This window comes from Pseudonaja textilis, chromosome 1 (genome assembly GCF_049901715.1).
Source record: "Pseudonaja textilis isolate UNSWEBS1 chromosome 1, rPseTex1.2, whole genome shotgun sequence".
In the NCBI taxonomy this organism is placed as follows: domain Eukaryota; kingdom Metazoa; phylum Chordata; class Lepidosauria; order Squamata; family Elapidae; genus Pseudonaja; species Pseudonaja textilis.
The window spans coordinates 219,009,492-219,027,997 of record NC_141990.1 but is presented as its reverse complement, the minus strand read 5'-3'; the positions used below and the strand labels follow the sequence as shown (position 1 = coordinate 219,027,997).

The 18,506-nt window shown below is 43.9% G+C and overlaps 1 long non-coding RNA gene across 1 annotated transcript in view; it reads right to left on the bottom strand.

The window, feature by feature from the left end:
• Positions 1 to 18,506, bottom strand: part of LOC148128024 (uncharacterized) — a 61,141-nt gene that overhangs the window by 42,333 nt on the left and 302 nt on the right. The window contains exon 2 of the long non-coding RNA XR_015741312.1: positions 6,522 to 6,651. This is a non-coding gene — a long non-coding RNA (uncharacterized LOC148128024). The remainder of the gene's footprint in view (positions 1 to 6,521; positions 6,652 to 18,506) is intronic.

Below are 18,506 nucleotides of genomic sequence, written 5' to 3'. Positions count from 1 at the left end.
GCATAAAAGGTAGTGTCTTCAGTGGCAGAAAATGAGGAGTCCAGTAGCACCTTTTCATGAAAGTTTATGTCTGTTAATAAAATTTGTTACTTGACAAGCTACCAATTTCCAGGTATGGATAGCTTAATTCTGCCTCCTATGCACCATTCCAAATTATCCCAAGTCACTTCTCTCATTCCCTACTGGATATCCTGGCATCTAAATTCCTGCCATATTAACAACATTCAATACTTGCTATCAGCAGTGCCCTCCAAGAGTCCTGAAGCACACAGTGGCAAACAAATTGGGTTTGCTTACTAAATAAATATCCTATCGCAGGGACCTCATTTGTGTAAAATATCCATGCATAATCAAGATGATTGTAGTAAACCAACCAAGCTATAAGTTGTACCCATCTCCAAACTCATTCAATGCTTTCCAGTTTCAGGATTGATTAACATCACTGGCCCAATAGTGATTTTTAGCCACTCTCTTTAATGCATATGAGCATCTTTCCATTCAAATTCTATTAGACATTTAGGTGAAATCTTGAGTAGTGTATATATTTTCTTTGTGTCCTTCCAGCCCTCAGGCATTTAATAAGTTTTCAACTGTGTGGACCATGAGCAAGTGACACATGGAAACTCATGCACAAAACTTGGGTGTGCATAGTATTTGGACCCTGTGAGACTCCTCACTCTGATAGATTGCAAGGCCTCTGACTCCTATTCAAACTTCAGTGGTTTTATAGAACAGGTGTAAAACATAAGAAGTGTGCAAATTAGGCCAGCAGTGTAATTTCCATCAAATGTTTGTAGGAAGCCCACAAACAGGCAACAGCACTCTCGCACTTCCTAGAAATACGCATTTGAAGATTTCCCCTTAGACATCAGAGATAGAAAATAACCACCACTATGGAGAGCCACACCCTTCATGAATTTGTCTGGTCTTGTTAAAAGTCATCCAATTGCTTCCTATCTTTTGTAATGGACAATTCCAGAGTATAACCAGGGAAACTATGAAGAAGTCCTTTTTATGTTTTAAAAGTTCTACCAACCTTCACTGGATGAAACAGAATAGAAGAAAAGAAAAGAAACCTTTCCGCATTGTATTTTTACACTATGCATAATTTTACTGAACTCAGTGGTGAAGTTTTTGATGTTTAATTTATCTATATGCCATTTCGGGGGGAAATTGATTTGCTTACTAGATTGATTGATTATACGCCCAATAATAATGGGAACAGCCAACATTTTAGGAGCATTAAAACTAGAGTTACATTTGCTGATTTGTGTGTGTGTGTGTGTCTCTTTAAAAAATGATTCATCATTTATTTTTATTTTGTGAAAAGAGTAAATGGGTTAGTATGTTGGAAAACAATCGATCAGAAACAGGAAATATACTTCATTATTTCTTTGAGGTTATTTCTACATGTATGTTAGATAAATGGGTAATGTTTTTATTGCAGCAATTACCTTAGTGGCCAAAATTGTGGAACCCCCCCTGGGAAAAGTGTATCTCTGAGGTCCAATGGCCAACACCACCACCCCTCCTGGAATAGCACCACAAAACTATACACCAATATACATTTGGTGAATTTATTATCATCTCTTATATCAAAAGAAACCCTTTCTCTCTTTCTTTTGCCCTCCTTCACACTTATAGCCACATGGATAGCTTTTTTTCTGAAGATATAGCAGCCAGCTGGGTTTTTCAGATGATTCTATTTTTCTTTGTTGATTGGTTTGTTTTTACTTCTATTTTTAACAATAATTCAACTTGCCCCAAGCAGAATACCACATTAACTTCAGGTTAATGACTTTGTCTATTCTTTCTTGTCAGCTGTTGGCTAGCTAAGGTTTATTTCCTTATTTTGTCTACTTGCTGTCTCTTGCTAACTCAACCCAAGCTTCAACTTTGTTTTTTTTTAACCTTCCTCCTTCCTAGTTAATAATTTATCTGCATTGTTTATTCCTTATTTTTATAAATTTCTGTATATCTCCAGAAATATATTATTCTAGGACCAGAAAAGTTTCAGGGAACACAGCCTTTCTGTATCAGTTGGACTACGTAATTAGACAGTAGTGAAGATTTCAAATATAATGTATAATAACTATTCTTCACAGTTTGAAATCCTGGGGGAACATTAAAAATTGTTACGCACTAATACTCCTACCATCATTCATAATCCCTATTTATTTTTTCTGTTATGCAACCAAAGTTATACAAAGCTGTATGCATTTCTAAAGGCAGTGTACCAAGAGTATTTTTACTCCATAAAACAATGTGAAATTTGCCTGTGATAGTTTTCCCTTCTCCTGATTCTGAAAGTCAAGGAACGCACAAGAAACATTATGAGCTGATCCATATGCAGCTTCCAGGTAACCAGAAAAAGAGTACAAAAATGCATAAAATAACCCCTGCCATGCCCTCTGAAATGCCACCAATCTTGCACGAACAAAAATCATCTCTCTTATACCACACACACACACACACACACACACACACACACACACACCAAATCTACCTTTCAGACTCACCAGTTCTGGAATTCAATAGTTTCTTCTTCTAAGGAAATCACACAATATGACTGAGGACATTTCACTATAAGCAAATGCATGCCCACTTAATTGGTTGGGGAAGAGGTCTCAAGCTATAAATAGATTCAAATTGTTCTTCCCCCTTGCCCACAAATTCCTCTGCCCAATCCAAATCCCTGGCTTTCTACTCTTCATCTCTTCTTTGAGGATTCTAGCATCTCTGCATTTTATGCATTTTTTCCCATAGCAGAAATAAAGCATTGTCTTAATCTCAGGAAATCTTCTCCCTTCCCAATCCCTCAATGTATTTATGTGCATTTGTCTGGTGGCTCAGAAGGAAAGAAAAAATGTTGAGAAGTGGCGATGATGGTAAGCTATGTGAGGCAATGTTGATGGTTAGAAAAAAGTAAAATAAACAAAAGCATTAAGGCTCTCCAGACTGCTTGCCACTATTCCTCTATTGCATTTAAAAGCCCCTGTAAATTGTAAAGATAATGTGATGGGAAATGGCAATTTAGGCACAAATATACATAATAGAATACAGAATAACAGAATTGTAAGGAGGTCTTCTAGTCTAATTCCCTGCTCTAGCAGAAGACCCTATGCCATTCTGGACAAATGGTCCAATCTTTTCTTTAAAATCTCCAGTGATGGAGCACTCATAACTTCTAGAGGCAAACTATTAAACAAGTTAATTGTTCTCATTGTCAGGAAATGTCTCCTCAGATCTAAGTTGGATCTCTCCTTGATAAGCTTCCATCCATTACTTCTTGTCCTACCCACAGGTGCTTTGGAGAATAGGTTGTCCCCTTCTTCCCTGTGACAGCCTCTCAAATATGGGATGACTGCTGGTCACCCTACTCCTTCTCTTCATTAGACTAGGCATACCAAAGTCCTGGAACTATTCTTCACATGTTTTAACCTCCAGCCCCATAATCATCTTTGTTGCTCTTCTCTTCATCCTTTCTAGAGTCTCAGCATCTTTTTTTTGTACTTTTTCCTAATCCCTTTAACCCAGATTATATGTTGCTAGGGCAGCTGGAAGAGTGTTGGAAAACAAAAATTTAAGGTTCAACCTCCAGAAACTGGATGCTGAAACTCTGTGGTAAAATGGGGAGAGGCAAGAGAGAAATGGCTGACCTGAGAAATGGCAAGGCTAGAGGTCGAAGATTAGAGTGAGGTAAGAATGAATCACTGAAAAGGGGGACCATTCAACAGGTCTGTGGAGCCTGTCAATTACTGAGACACCAAGCAAAAAGAATACTTTGAGCAGGGTTGATTTTCTGAGGTATTAGAAGAGGCTCAAGGTTCAAAAGGAATTTGATTGACAAATATTGGGCCCTATTCAACAAACTTGCTAGCAGTTCAATGGCAAGAAATGTAGAGTTTTTTTAATAAAAAAAAACAGAAACTTGAGTACCAGATAGGTGGTATCTGGCTCAGCAGTACTACATGTGAGAAGGTTCTGGGTGTTCTGGTAGACCACAGATCAAGCATAAGCTAGCAGGATGCTCAGCTGCCAAAAAAATTAACGAAATTGTGAGCTGTCAACAGTGGAATAGCATGGGAACTGATAGTTCCTCTCTGTGCTCTGCTGGTTTGACCACATCTGGAATACTATGTCTAGTTCTGGACACAGCAATACAAGAAGGATGTCTGTGAACTGGAAAAACTGATGAATGTAAAGAAGAGAGAAGGGGTCTTAAAAGCTAAAAAGAACTCTTAAAGGAAGTGGAGACATTTAGCATAAATAAGAGAAAACTAAGGAAAGACATGATAGCATTCTTCTAAACCTTAAAGGCTGTCACAGAGAAGAAGAGATGGATTTATTCATCATAGCTCCTAAGAGTAGGACATGAACAAATCAATGGAAGTTTTCCAAAAGAAAATCCAAATTCAAAATAAGGAGGAATTTTCTAACCTAAGGGTTGTTAACCAGTGGAACAGCCTCTCTCTCAAAGTTGTGAGCACTTCATTACTGAGCAAAGGTTGAACAGCTGTTTGGGAACTTCTGAAGATTCCTGTCCTGGGTGGGGAGATTGGACTAGAAGATCTCCAATGGCCCTTCCATGATTCCATTATCCTTTTTATTTTCCAGATTGAATCAAAGATTATTCAACCAAAGAAACTTGCTGGAGATATCACTATATGATGAAACTGATATTTACACAGTGAAAGATCAGAAACAACTTCTTTTCTAATAGATTTCATGAGAATGATGTTAAAATCCAAAAGAAAAAAACCTTAGTGCAGCTATAATTTCAAGACTGTGACAGTGTTTTCTTTCATACAACACCTAGAAATTTAGAGTATACTGTTTATGATTTAAAGAGGAAAACAATCTTTTTCCTCTCAACTTCCCTTCCTTTATGCCACTTAATATGCATATTTGTAAAAGCAGTAAATGCCATGGCATGAGCTATGCAGGCTATTAAGTCCATCAATCTGCTCAGTGGATAAATCCAAATTAAATCACTCCCAAAAGATGACCATCCAGCTTCTGTTGAATGTGTCTAGCAATAGGAAGCATATCACTGCTCTACAATGGGTAACCAGTTCCAATATCAAATTGCTTTGCTGTAAGAAAGTTTTTACTAATATTCAACTGGAATTTGCCTTCTTGTAATTTAAACCCAATCTACTGTATGGTCTATATTTAGGGATGATAATGAACAGATTCATATGATTTTTGAAGAGAGCTCTCCAGTTATTTTTCCCCAAGGTATCCTATTCTCTCAATCTCTCCTGAAGGACACACCAGAAAATCACTTTCTCTACAGCACAATGAATCTCATTCTATAACACAGCAAGCCTGGATAATGTTGAATTCAGATCCTCAGTCAGCCACGGAGCTTGCTGGATTTCCATAGATGCAGAACCATCTCCCAGTCTGATCTACCTTCCAAAGTTGCTGTGATGATAAACTGGGAAGGCACCAGCTCCTCAGTGAATGTCAGAAATCAATTGTGAATAATACTGAATAGGCCTGAAGATATAGATGGCAAGAGAAGGGTTGGAATTTCCTGCATAAGCTCCATCAAAATTCCTTTTCCTAATATGCTAAACTGTATACTTGCTGGCTCATTCCAACACTGGTATTTCTTTCCTCTCCAAGTTTTTATTTGAGAGCCATCAAAAAGTTCCCAGACATTTAATAGATGTGCATTCACATAAGCAGATCCTATTTCCCTCCAAATATAGCCTCCAAAAAAGTAAGCAAAACTTTATCCTGCATTCTCATGATTTATTTGACCTTTACCAGTTTGCTTTTTTGTGGTTCACCAAATCCTTCTCTGGCACCCCCTGTGAGAACAGTCAAGTGGCTTCAAGACATCATGAAGTCAGATAGCTGAAGGAAATGAGAAAGCAGGTAACAGCAGCAAAAACGTCTCCCACCCTTCCTAGGAATTTGACAGGAGGAGAGTTTAGTCATTCTTCAGTCTGAGTTCACAACTTTTCTACCATGGCAGAAAAAAAAAGCGGGGAGGGGGACTAACCTCTCAGTTCTCATCCTATTGAAAATCCCCACCACTTCTGTCAATTCTTATCAAACATCTATGAACTTCATTGCAATCATTTTATAGGTACTGTACTCTGACTTCAGATTGGTTGATACTTTGCTTCACTGGCTTTATGATATGTGTTTCTGCTTTTTTTTTTCCCCAGCAAAATGAGAAAAATATTGTTTTTTTCTTTTTTAAAAAAAAGTGAATGTGAGTAATAATCATATAAATGCACCAGCAGAAATGCATGAAGACACACACTTGGCCCGAGTTTCTAAGAATCAGAAGGAAGCTTTATGGAACCTGTGAAGATGGGTAATTCTCCCTCTTGGGAATATTTCAGGCTCACTGGGGAGCAAGGTCAAACAAACGCACAACGCTTGATTTTTTTCTTTCCAAAGCTTTCAAATCTTGAGCTTCAAGTGAGTGGAATCAGCATGGAATACAACTTGCCTAATGAAGTATGTAGTAAAAACAGACATTAAAATGGAAAACTCACCTCTTACAATGTTTGCTTTGCAATCTTTCATCATTTTGGTTCCAGAGAGAAAGTTTGTCACGTCTTAGCAGTTTCTTGACAGCTACATAAATTCATCTGTACAATTTGTTATTGCCACGTACTCTTCGCACTAATGGAAAATCATATTGAGTTATAATCAGACCTTTACATGGTTATTCTACTTGATCTTTGTTCTTTGGGAGATATGAATTCAATGACATGGATTCTTCAGCATCTCTGGACCCACTGACCATAAGGAAATATCAGGGTGTGCACAGAACATTAATTATATATTCTGTAACCCTGTTTTGTCTGTTACTCTGTCTGCCTCCTTTTTTACAAGATTGCTACTTGGAAATCACTTACATTTGCCTTTCTTCACAGGCAACCTTGCATAACATGCTGTGATTCTCTTTCTAGTAGGATGTGGTCAGTTAGGTGTCAAGCTTTGTTTTTCTCTGTAATGGATTTCCTGTGAACAAATCCCCTTTCTATTATTTATTTATTTATAACATTTATAGGCCGCCCATCTTACCTCAAGGTAACTCTGGGTGGCTTACAATAATTTAAAAATAAAAACTATGTAAACTAAGAGCATAAACAAGTTAGTATAAAATCCAGAAATTCATGGCCCGGTTAAAAGATGGGAGAGGGAAGCGGGATGGGGGAGAGGTGGGATACGATGTTAATGGATCAATCACTTCCACTGTGATACTCCCCCATTAGAGCCCCAAGCTAACTGGCAGAACCAGGATTTTAGTCTCTTCCAGAAAAATTAGGAGGGTCAGGGCTGATCTCACACTGAAGGGCAAGATGTTCCACAGGGCAGGAGCAAAGGTAGAGAAGTCCCTTCTGGATCCCACCAGCTGGAATAATTGGGCTGATGAGGCTGGCAACATGCCTCTGTTACCAGCACAGGTGGGTCAGCCCAATCCCAATGGAATTAGACAATCCCTCAAGTAAACTGAACCTATGCCATGAAGGGCTTTAAAAATGATGACCATCACCTTGAAATGTACCCGGAAGCAGCCCAGCAACTCATGCAGCTTGTGGACCAGTGGTGTTACATGAGCCATTCTTGAGACTGCAGGAACTGCCTGTGCTGCTGTGCTTTGCAACAGCTGTAGCATCTGAATGTTCTTCAAGGGTAGTCCCATATAGTAGTTCAGTCGTGAGATGACTTGGGCCTGAATGACTGAACACAGAGACTCCCAATCCAGAAATAGCCACAATTGGCACACAACCTGTTATGTCCTGAGGACTCTAGGAGTTCTCACTCAGGTCCATTCACTTTGCGGGGGCGTTCTCCCCTTTACCCATTGGTTGGTTCTCCCCAGCAGCCAGCTATAAAAGCAGGCTGCAGGGTCCAACCAGTTGCTGATCGCTGCGAGCCAGTTCCCGGCTTGGCAAGCACGGTCAGCCCTTTATTGTTATAATAAAGTATTGTTGCACTCATGCTCTGGTTCAGCCTCTCTTTTCCCAAACATAACACTGGCGACGAGGATGGGATGGCTACCAGAAGCACCTTGCAACCGCTGAGTCACTAGCCGCCGATCCGCAGCCAGAGAGAGCGATCGGCCGGCGAGCAGAGCAACGCTGATCCGCAGCCAGAGAGAGCGGTCAGCAAGCAAAAGAGCAAACAAAGAGCGAACGCTGGTCCGCTGACAGAGAAAGCGCCAGCAAGCAATAGAAGCGAACACTGATCCACGGCCAGAGAGAGCGGTCAGAACGAAAAGTTAGAAGCGTCTGTAGCCGCTTGTTAGCCCAGCTACAGGGAAAGTGAAGCGCTGCGAGCCGCAACCGCTCATTGTTTAGGCGCGAAATTCAAACGGCTGTCATTTGAATTTCAAACCTAAAAGGCACAGCACGGTGCCGTAGTCAAGTCACTAACGCCCACTCAGGCGCGACCAAACGCCGCCAACGGCTGACGGCCAAACTTGGCTAACCCCAGAGAGAGAGAGAGGACTGCGAAAAGCCTCTCCAGAGCTGAAATCACTTGCCTGCCACAGGCACTAGAGCATTTTTCTGCTGCCCCAGAGAGATTTTTTCCACAGGTTGTTCTACCGGCCCCATCACCATGAACTCCAATCCAGTATTCCCAGCGCTCAAACCGGATGAGGAGAAGTGGGAATCATACAAGAACCGCTTTAACCATTATATAGATGCAATTGGACTTGCTGATGCTGGAGAACATCGGAAAAAATCGTATTTCCTGATCTACTGTGGGGCCATCGCCTTCGATACTGCCACAGCCCTCGTGGCTCCACGTGAGTTGAAAACGTCCTTGGTCAGAGCTACTTGAAATCCTCACTAACCACTATTCCCCCAGGCCCTCACAGATTGCCAGGAGATTCACCTTCCGTATGAGGAAGCAAGCGGACAAGGAAACCATTAATCAGTATATGGCCGCTCTCAGAACAGCAGCATTGCATTGTGGGTTTGGAACCTACCTGGAGGACATGCTCCTCGATCAACTAGTCTGCGGGGTCAAGGACCTACACCTTCAAAGGCGCTCCTCGTGAAAAAGACCTCAATCTCGCACAAGCAGTCGAGGAGGCCTTAGCAGCAGAACTGGCAGCGCACTCAGCCACCGAAATCCATGGCCCGACTGCCAAGTTGACATCAATTCCAGTCCACTCCGAGGAGGTGGTAGCAGAGGAATCCCTGAGTGATGAAAACGACGTCCACCGCCTCTCCAACGACAGACGGCCGCAGGTAGGACCCAAACAAGAAAACATCGGTCCACCCAAGCACATCACCCTGTGCCTAGCTTGTGGTGGATCTCATCTGAGGGCCACCTGCAAGTTTAAAGGAGCCACCTGCAATAACTGCCAAAAAGGGGCACATCGCGAGAGTCTGCCAAGCCCCTCAAAGCTCAACACAAAGGCACCCCCGTCTCACACTCGGGCCGCACAGGCAAGTATTGAACTGTCGCACACATCACCGTGCCAAGCACACTTGCCACACTGTTAGTAAAATCTCTCTCTGTTTACTTAGAAGGTAAACCGTGCGCATGGAGGTTGACACAGGGTCAGCACTCTCAATTATCCCGTGGAACACCCTCAAGAGGCTCCAGCCCAGCCTATCAACTAGCCGGCTCCAGAAGTGCCAGTTTAGCCTGAAGGACTACCAGGGAGGACCATTCCTGTAATCGGCAGAGGCAAGTTCCTTGTCAGTTTTAAAGCTTTTAAAGGTCACCTACCTCTAGTGGTAGTTAACGGCAATCTCCCTACCTTATTGGGGCTCGATTGGTTTCCCCATCTCGGCCTAGGCCTAACAGGAGTCCATGCTGTCTCAACCTCAGACACTGACTCCTTATTCGCTGATTACTCAGATGTATTCAGCGATGAGCTGGGGTGTTATAACGGTACCCCAATATTGTTCTCAGTCGACCCCAGGCAGTACCAATCAGGCTAAAACCGCGTAGGGTCCCATTCGCTATTCGGCCAAAACTAGATGCTGAATTGGATAAACTATTAAAACAAGGGGTCATTGAGCCAACAGATTTCGCCAAATGGGAGACGCCATTGTCACACCCTCAAAAAGACGGTAGCCTGAGAATTTGCTCGGACTACAAGACCACAATCAATAAGTTTCTACAAGTTAGCGCTTACCCAGTGCCCGTCATTCAGCATTTATTACACACTTTTGAACCTGGCAGCATTTTTGCCAAATTGGACATGTCTCAAGCGTATCAACAGTTCCCTGTTGATAACCAAACAGCGGAACTCCAGACCATCGTCACTCACAGGGGTGCTTTCCGATGCAAGCGTCTCCAATTTGGCGTAAGTGTTGCCCCAGGTATCTTTCAATCCCTCATGGAGCGGATTTTACAGGGCCTCCTGGAGTAGTACCCTACTTCGACGACATCTTAGTCTCGGCCAGGGACAGACCCCAACTCTTCCAGAGAGTTCGAGCAGTGTTAGAGAGGTTCAGACAGCATGGCCTCAAATTGAAAAAAAGAAAAATGCGCCATTGCCACTAGACAGGTGGACTTTCTGGGTTATAAAATTGACGCCTCAGGCATTCACCCCTGGAGTCCAAGGTTAAGGCAATTCATGAGGCACCCACTCCAACCTCCAAAACTGAACTACAGGCCTTCTTGGGGCTATTAAACTTTTACGCGTCTTTCTTGCCCCATAAAGCATCAGTAGCTGAACCCCTACACAGATTACTGGATAAAAAGTCACCTTGGCACTGGGGGCACAAAGAAGACCATGCTTTTCATGCCGTGAAATCACTACTCACGTCAGAGGCGGTACTTATTCAATTCGACCCCAACCTTCCTTTAGTCCTGGCAGCAGACGCATCCCCTTTGGAATTGGGGCAGTATTAAGCCACAGGCTTCCCAATGGCGCCATGGCGCCCATTGCCTTTTTCTCCAGGACGCTCTCCGCAACAGAGCGTAATTACAGCCAGATCGATAAGGAAGCTCTAGCAGCTGTTGCAGCAGTGAAAAATTTCACGAATTTCTCTTTGGCCATTTTTCGAGCTGGTCACAGACCACAAGCCCCTTCTGGGTCTACTAGCCGGAGACAAACAGACCCCTCAAGTCCTTTCCCCTAGGATGACAAGATGGACCCTCTTCCTAGCAGCCTACTCCTACAGACTCTTACACCGGCCAGGTAAAACACTGTCCCACGCTGACGCTCTCAGCCGCTGTCCCTTGCCGGCTCCAGCTGAAGACCCTGCTCCTGTCCACGCCATTTTCGAGGTAACCCAATTGGACCTCCCCATCACTGCCCTGGACATTGCTGCTAAAACCAAGGCAGACAAAACGCCGCCCAGGTGCTCGACTGGGTGAGGAGGGGTGGCCGGGTGGCAATGTGGAAAACAAATTCTCACCTTTCAAGACCCGCATGCAGGAGCTGTCCAGTTTGCAGGGCTGTCTACTGTGGGGCACTCGAGTGGTCATCCCGACCTCACTACGTACCCGGGTCCTGGAGGCGTTGCACGAGGGACACCCTGGCATCGTGAGAATGAAGGCATTAGCACGCAGCTACGTATGGTGGCCAGGCCTCGGCGAGGACGTTGTCAGTTGGGTGAGTTCCTGCAACATCTGCCAGGAATCCCGTCCGGCTCCTCCCATTGCCACCCCCACTAAATGGGAGAGCGCCAGCGCTCCGTGGTCCAGAATCCACATCGACCTGGCCGGCCCCTTGCATGGGAAAATGTTCCTAGTGGTCGTGGGACGCCTATTCTAAATGGATTGACGTTGCACAGCTATCCACGACCACCACACAAGCAATCACCAACGTATTAACACGCCTGTTTGTTACACACGGGCTACCCGACTCCATTGTCTCCGACAATGGCCCACAGTTCGCATCAACCAAGTTCAGCCGTTTCGCTGCCAACCTGGGTATCCGCCACATTTTCACAGCCCCTTTTCATCCTGCCAGTAACGGATTGGCTGAGAGGGCCGTCAGGACCACTAAAGAAGCCCTGGCTAGGTTCAGTAAGGATGACTGGCACCACAAACTCTTGCGTTTCCTGATGAGCCAGCATTCAACTCCATGTTCAGCCACCAACAAGTCCCCAGCTGAGCTCCTGATGGGCAGGCGTCTAAGGACTGTATTGGACAGACTTCACCCACAATACTGCCCTGACTCTCCCCTCGCTTCCACATCGGGGTTAGACATTTTATCTTACAGGAGCCAGTATTCGCGAGGAACTTCGCTGGAGACCCCCTGTGGATCCCGGGCGAGATCGTGGCCATCACCGGACCAAGGTCGTATCGGGTCAGACTGGAGGACGGCCGGGTCTGGAGAAGGCACCTGGACCAGCTGCGGAGGCGCCTCAGCACCCACACTAGCAGGGACCCAGAATCACAAAGCGACGGGAGGTCTCAGCATCAACCCCACATCCACATCCTTCCCGGCGACCAGTACACACCAACAGTCAGTCCAGAAAGCCCGAGCACGGACAGCGGCGCCCAGACGGTGGACCAGCCCGATCCAGCTTACGGGAGCACGTCCCCAGTGACCAACCCTACGAGTCCCGGGCCTGCCCGAACCGAGGGGCACGTTGGTGACACATACCCGGCTCTGCCTTCCCAGACAGACTCTGAGCGGACAGTCAGCGTTCCAGAGCTGCGCCGCCCGGGCGCCAACATAAACCTCCTGCCTACCTCAAGGACTATGCGTGTTCGCATCTGGGGGAAGGGGTGTTATGTCCTGAGGACTCTAGGAGTTCTCACTCAGGTCCATTCACTTTGCGGGGCGTTCTCCCTTTACCCATTGGTTGGTTCTCCCCAGCAGCCAGCTATAAAAGCAGGCTGCGGGGTCCAACCAGTTGCTGATCGCTGCGAGCCAGTTCCCGGCTTGGCAAGCACGGTCAGCCCTTTATTGTTATAATAAAGTATTGTTGCACTCATGTTCTGGTTCAGCCTCTCTTTTCCCAAACATAACACAACCCAAAACTGCCCAAAGGCTTTCCTAGCCACTAGACCCACCTGCTCTTTGAGTTCAGGGAACCTCCCCACCCCCAGAACTCCCAAATTGCTAACTGGATCCATATGAGGTAGTGCAACTCCATCCAGAATTAAAGATAACAAAGTCCCAAATCTCGGTGGCCCATGTACCCAAAGCCATTCAGTCTCGTCAGGGTTCAGTCAAAGCCCACTGTTCTTATCCAGCCCCTCCCCTTTCCCAACCTCCAGGTACTGCAAAAGGGCAGCCACAGCATCACTTGGATCACCAGGGATGGAGATGTAAAGCTGACTATCATCAGCATACTGCTGATACCTCAACCCATGGTGACAGATGATCTCACCCAGGGGCTTCACCTTGATGTTAAAAAGGAGTGGGGTGTGGAGAGAATACTGAACCCTATAGCATGGCACAAGATAGTAGCCGAGCTGAACCTCTTATTCCCTATTAACACCAGTTGGAATTGGTCTTGGAGAAAGGAGGTGAACCAGCCTGAGACTAAGCCACCAGCCACAGCCCTCATAGCCAGCCCAAAAGGATACCATGGTCCTGCATGCATTGTTGAAGGCCACTAAGAAGTCAGGAAGAGTGAGGATGGATACACTATCCCCATCGCTCTCTTGCCAAAGATCATCAACATGTCTGATCAATGCCATTTCTGTCCCATAACCAGGCCTGAATCCTAACTGGAAGATTTTATTGTTATTGTTATAAAATCTGCTTCACTAATCCTTGCTCTCATTAAATTCTCGCTCTCAGAAACATTAACACAGAGAGAGAGAACATGTCAATGACCTATATAATTATGGGCTACAATAGCTGTAGTATGTGTGCAACGAATTTTGTTGTGGACTAGAGAAATTGTGAGTCTACCGAGCAGCTCAAGGAAACAATAGAAATGAAAGCAGACAAGTTTCAAAAATGGAATCAGGGAATATTCACTCATGGAGCAGCAGGAAGGACCAGAATTCTCCCTCTGATCATTTGGTGTTCCTGTAGTTTCAGGGAATTGCCTTTGTGCTGGATAGGAGAAACCCATAGAAGAAAAGAGCCAGGGACATTGCAAATGGTAGAAGAGCTGAGATGATTTGCTTGGTGGTGACTCTGCTATTGTGTATTTTAAAGAATGTAAATCTGAGCCAAAGGCTTTTGAAAAAAACCTCTCAGACTTCTATGAGAAAATATCCAGGCTTTAAGATGGGTATTTTCAAAAGCTATTCAATAACCATCTGGAAGAGAAGGGGAGAGAGCCTAAATCTTCATGTAACTCATATAAAGAATATTGCAGGTTTATCTGAGAGCTAACATTTGCTATTAGTTTTTATTTTGAATTCATTGCTTAGACGTTAACAAACTGTGATACATGCAGCAGAAAATGGAAGAGGAAGGAAAGGTGTAATCTGCATGGCCCAGAAGAGCAAGATGGAGACAAAAATGTGTTTGCTGGTGAGGGGGGGGGGGGAGAAATGCAAAAGATTATGGTAATTTGCAAACTGATTGTCCCAAGAAAAGGAGAGAGCAAACCTGCTACAATGCATTCCAAAAGTAGTGAGTCATATCAGCCAGTATAAAAATAGGTCAGAAAGAAGATAGATAAGAGTAATGAATTGCACTTGGGTCCTCAATGGCATCTGTTTTAATTCTACAGCAACCTCTAATTGTATTAAGGAGAAAGAAAGTTCTGTTGACCCAAATTAACATAAATTTATCATTTACTTGACAAATGGACAAAATGTCTTCAGCTGAGAGAATTTCTGTAAGATTCCACTGCACGTTAGACAAAAGGCGCTCAGTTCAACAGATCTGGTGTCTAGTCTGTTCTCAGTAAACTATATCACAGAGAAAGGATGAAACGAGAGTGAGGTTTAATGGCAGCCATTGTTATGCAAGCAATAAAATGCTACAGTCACACAAATGCATTTATAGCACTGGGAAAGGGGGCAAAGACAGTGGTGACTGTAAAGGGGGAAAGGAAGATACAATCATGAATGCATCCTGAGAAAAGGGGCCACCTCGTTTGTATGTGCAATGGGATGTCAAAAAGTGGTGGCGTTTGTGGTGTGATGCTTTCATCATTCTGATGCCAGCACCAAGCTCCTCCAGAGACACAGAGATGCTGTTTGTAATTTGAAATGTTTAACCAAAGAACATTTTGCCATTATAAGTCAATCCAGGTGTGCATAAAGTATAAAGGCGAAAGGGCTAGAGCATGGGTGTCAAATTCATATCATCATGGCAGCAACATGTGATGTAAGGGAACTTTTTTCCCCTTTGCTAAACCTTTGTGGGCGTGGCCAGTGCATGATATATCCGGTCCGTGGTCCAGGAATTTGACAGCCCTAGACTACAGCAGTGGTGGTTTTCAATTTTTTTAACTACTGGTTCTGTGGGCGTGGCTTGGTGGGCATGGTATAGTTTGGTGGGTGTGGTGTGGCTTGGTGGGTGTGGCTTGGTGGGCATGGCTTGGTGGGCGTGGCAGCGGATGGATACTGTAAAATCACTGTTTCCACCCCACTCCAGGGGAAGGATACTGTAAAATCCCCATTCCCTAGCCATCCCACTAACCTGATTTCCAGCTGTGTTTTCCTTTGCAGGGCAACAAAAGAAGACCCAGCTGATCTGCTGGGACTTGGGAGGCAGCGAATAGATGGGGGCAGGGGCCAGTCAGAGGTGGTATTTACTGGTTCTCCGAACTATTCAAAATTTCCACTACCAGTACTTCAGAACCTGTCAGAACTGGCTGAATGCCACCTCTGGCCTACAGGTAATACCCAGTGGCTTCTATGGGCAACAAATAGAGAGAGATCACAATCAGCATGATGGCAGATGGAGCGTGATATTGCAAACTCCGCCTCCTTTGTACATGCATCGATGTCATTTCCATGTTCAAAGATAATACGTCTTGCAATTCAAAGCTCCATCTATCATCCTCCCAATGCTGGATTTGCTTGACTACTTCCTCAGATCCCGCTGGGTGGAAACAACTATTTTCCTCAGATCCACAGACTGTTATGCAAAATCCACCTTTTGCTGTTTCTCAGTCAAAAGAATCAAATGCTAGAGGCTTTAAAAAGGATTTGTGGTGCTTTCCGATAATGCAGAAAGTATTGCACAGTCAATGGGGGAAAGTATATACCAGGTCCCAATGTATCTAAAAAATAGCAAAGGACTGTGCATGAAACCACAGTAACCCGACCCCAGAAAAATAGGGCATGGCAGAGATGAAGAATTGTTCCCTAACTGAAATAACAAGGAGCATGTTGGAAGATGCAGAACTGGGAGATTATTTTATTTATTTATTTTGGGGGGGGGAGCAATTAACTAAGCCAACTACCTGCAGAACAGACTCCCAGCAAAACTGCAAATGCAGGTCCATTTGAGCCATGGCAGGGAAAGAAGCCCAGCCTTGGATACATTAAAAAAAAAAGTTTGGTGCTAAAGTGTATGCATGGGGGATGGGGAGTGGGGGGGAAGCTGATTTATAAGCAGTCGAAACCAAGCTGTGGGCTCCTGCCAAACCATATAGATGTGGTGGCAAGACAAACAGAAGGCTTGCAAAGCTGCCTGTGTCAACATAAATACCAGCACACGTGATGAGGTTCATGGAGTTCATGCAAACACTCCAGAACAACAGGGAAGCGAGTGTAAAGTTTAAACCACACTGAGAATGGATCCAGTAAAAAGAGAGAAAGGTTACAAAAGAAGAGGGGGGAGGGAAACATCTCGTCTTGCTTTCAGCCATTTTGTCATTATGGGCAAGATTGGAACGAACTGCACACATTTCTCAGAATTACCAGGATTAATAGAAACAGGCAAAGTGTGGCTTTCTGAGAACAAAAAAGTTGCAAACGTGCAGGAATTGTTTCCATGCAAAACCATGGAGACCGAGCCGAACTATATGTTCCTTTTATCTCTTCTCTTCCCAGCTTCTTTGTGCCTCACGCCCCAAAACTCCTGGGAAGTTCCACCTTTCAAAAACAGAAACACGAAATGTGGTTTGGGGTTTGCAGGGTTCTGCAAAAGAGGATATTCTATGGTCAAAACCTACACCCAGTATTTATTTACCAAAAGATTTTCATTTTGTAAAATGGCATGGCGCAACCACAGCATGAGATTGGTCCCAAAGGGCACCACCGAAGTCTGGTTGAGTGACTGCTTGTTCTGTTAGAACAATAGCTAATGAAACTCCTCTTATAAGGTAGCACCCAGAGAAAAATTCACAGAAATGTAAAGTAATCTTTTCCCTCCAATTCATCCAAGCACATATTTTAGCAACTTGCTTCTGTGATGTCAGAGTTAATCATCCCCACCTATTAAGTGTGTCTGTGTTTGTTAAATGCAAATATTTTAAAACCCACTGGCTGAGACATGGATCACCTCCTATCATAACACTAACAGATTTTAATGTGTGTGTTTCCTGGGTATATCTGTTGTCAAAAGGACATGTCATCCTGCAATAACTTTCCAGTTCCTTCCCCTAGGATTCATTAAAGGCGGTTGGACACTTAATTTATTACAGAGACAGGTGCCATAGACAGCAATAAGAAGGAGAATATAAAAACTGATGAGCCAAAATCAGGAAAGCATTAAAAAAAAATAGAACCTTCTACTCTCCTTTCCCGAAACAAATATGGAGTTTGACTGAGTTAAGAATCAGTTGTCACATACCATGAATTGTCTATGCTGACAACATACCGGCTGGAGGATTTTTATATATCCCAAAACTGAGCTCCAAACTCTCAGCAGGTTACAATGTCCCTTTTTCCCTCCCTCCTTCTCTTTTCTTGCCTGCCAAAATCTGACCACCTCACTTCTTTCCATTGTATTGCAAACATTTGGAGCTTTATTCCAGCCATGAGGCCAAAGACTCTCAGAAACAATGACATACCCAGCCTAATTTTAATTAGGACATAACACCAGTGGAGTGAAGTCTTTGTAATTAATGTATCCATTGGGAACAAAGCATTGGAACAAAGGAATCCATGATGTCAGTTTGAGCTTATTCAGTCAGCTCTCTTTACATTCCATCTCCTTGTTTTTCTTTTCTTTTGAGTTATTTTCTATTGAACAAGCATTGCTCTTTCTTTTCCTCCACACCCTTGGTTCTTTCTAGGTGGCTACCCAAGAGTCATGTCCCTGGTTCACAAAACAGAGGCTTGAAAGAAATATATTACAATAGCTCTCCCCAGGTTGGTGCTTTCGAGATACGTTAAATCAGAAAGATATAAGCCTGGGCAACATAATGATTGGGATGTTGGTAACCAGTGACCATATATCTGGATAATGTTAGGAAAGCTGAGTTATAGTCTCAGTTCCACTGAGAAAAAGGCCACTTACATATTATTTCTGTTTGAGTGGTGAAACTCTCTAGAAAGAAGATAACTTTGTGACATAAGGAACTTTGGATTACATTTAATGCAAGGCTGTCTAACCTTGGCAACTTTAAGACTGGTGGGCTTCAATTCCCAGAATTCCTCAGCCAGGTATGCTGGCTAGGGAATTCTGGAAGTTGAAGTCCACCAGTCTTAAAGTTTCCAAGGTTGGACACACTGAT